Raw genomic sequence first — 1,892 nt, 5'->3', positions numbered from 1 at the left:
TCTACTGTGATAGGGTTTTCATTTTACAATAAATCATTGTTTTGTTAAAATTGGCTGCTGTTAGATGGATTCATACAAAGGTTAAACAGATTTGCTCACACCACACTATGGCTTAGTACAGGGATTTCCAAACTAGAGACAATACAGAACCTTCAAGGCAATTTTCTGTGGTAGTTGTTTTGAAACCAACAAATATTTGCAATTTTAGCCATTTGTAAAAATGCTGGGTTCAATGAAGGTGTGCTAACTGTGTACATCTGTAAAAAAAGGCCAGTAGCATGTTAAGAATAATAATTGGCGTTAAAAAAAATACCATATTTTTCAGACTATAAGATGCACTTTAGTTTTTGGGGAGGAAAATAAAAAAGCTGATTGGTGGTTGATTGGCCTCCCAGAATACCCCCAATCAGCTGTTCCCAGAGATGAACTTTAGCAACAGGTTCCTTGGTTGTGAACTCTCCGCCTTGCTTTTTTTTCAGCCTCTGAAACCTCCGTTTGAGAGGCTTTATTTCAGCCTCTCAAAGGGAGGTTTCAGAGGCTTTTTTCAGCCTCTGAAACCTCCATTTCAGAGGCTAGGCAAGGCTACATTCGGACTATAAAACGCACCCAGATTTTCACCCTCTTTTTGGGGGTAAAACAGTGCGTCTTATACTCCCAAAAATACGGTGGATGCAATTATCTTAACGCCTAAAGGTAACTCATTTGTATAATCACATTTAGAATGTTGTGCATAGTTTTCGCACTACATCTCAAAAAGGATATAGAGGAGTTAGACAAAGTTCAGAGGAAGGCAGCTGGGATGATCAAAGAGCTGGAGTGGCTTCCTGATGAGGAAAGGTTGGAGCATGTGGCCCTTTTGGTCTAGAAAGGAGTTGGATGAGATGCATTTGAAGTTTACAAAATTATGCATGATGGGAATAGACGAGAAGCTATTGCCCTTTTGACAATACTAGAATCTGCAGTCACCCAATGAGATGGACTCCTGGAAGAATCAGGACAGACTAAAAAAATATATTTTTAGCAAAAAATATTCAGCTTTGAAATTCGCTGCCACAAGATGAATTGCTAGCTTGGCTGACTCCCAAAAAAAGGATTGAACCAAATCACGTAAGTCATAGGGATGGCTGTTGTCTACATTGATGGCAGTGTGATTGCCTCTTGCAGGCCACCTGCTGGAAGACTAGTGGATTCCCTTGAATAGTTGGTTACTCCTTGTGAGAGAAAAACTGAATTACATGGGCCAGGAGTCTTAATTCAAGGATTGAATGAAATCCCTGAATATCCCAAATTCAGGATTCCAAATGAAGAATTTTATCACTTTGATGAAGATGTCATTGTGAAGTTACTGGCTTGTTTAAATATTTATAAGAGTCATAGGACCTCAGTTCAATTTAGAAATAGATTCAAAAATATGAAGGCTTCTCTAACGATCTGAAAAGTCAATAAATGCAGGGTACGTATTCTGCAAATTGTTAAAAGTCTGAAATGATCAAACAACATGCTTATGTTCTTATGAGCCTTCATCTCAGTAAAATATATCCGATCTAGTGATGATGATTTGATCTAGTTAAAAAGTACCAGCTAGAAACCAAAACTGAATTCTAGTCCTGTCTTAGCGCAAACCCAACTGAGACTTTGGGCCACTCTCTCAGCCCTAGGAAAAATGACAAACCTCTGATGAAAATGTTGCCAAGAAAATAAAATTGCCAGGAATCGAGACTGAATCAAAGACACCAATTTATGAATTCATTAATGTTGGTGATTTCTTACACAGGATGTTTCAATTTTAAGAAAACTATTTTAATTACATAATATATTAAGGACAAACCGAGGATGATCAGTGTATGCATTTTTCTTATACCATAGATTCAGTAACTATTCATATGCTATGA

This window comes from Pantherophis guttatus, chromosome 2, assembly GCF_059756535.1.
Source record: "Pantherophis guttatus breed Tessera chromosome 2, ASM5975653v1, whole genome shotgun sequence".
Taxonomy (NCBI): Eukaryota; Metazoa; Chordata; class Lepidosauria; order Squamata; family Colubridae; genus Pantherophis; species Pantherophis guttatus.
Note: the sequence above shows the minus strand (reverse complement) of the source record.